Below are 292 nucleotides of genomic sequence, written 5' to 3' on the forward strand. Positions count from 1 at the left end.
GGGCGGCTCCGCGGCGCGTGCACGAGGTTCCCGGGCGCGCCCCCGCCTTGCGCTCACCGCAGCTGCCACGCCCGACCGGGCGCACAGCGCTAGGGGTCCCCCGCTGTAAACAGCTGGCCGTGCCTGGTGTCCGCCTGACTTCTTAAAATCCAACTCGTGCAAAAAGACAGAAAGGGGCGGGTGACCCTGATGTCTGCAACGCAGAAGACTTGTTTGAAGGAGGCACTGCTGTGCCAAACCTACGAAGGCATTTTCAACCTAAAAATGGAAATGTATGACAGTCCTGAGGGAA

The sequence above is a fragment of the Acomys russatus genome, chromosome 20 (genome assembly GCF_903995435.1).
Source record: "Acomys russatus chromosome 20, mAcoRus1.1, whole genome shotgun sequence".
Lineage (NCBI taxonomy): Eukaryota > Metazoa > Chordata > Mammalia > Rodentia > Muridae > Acomys > Acomys russatus.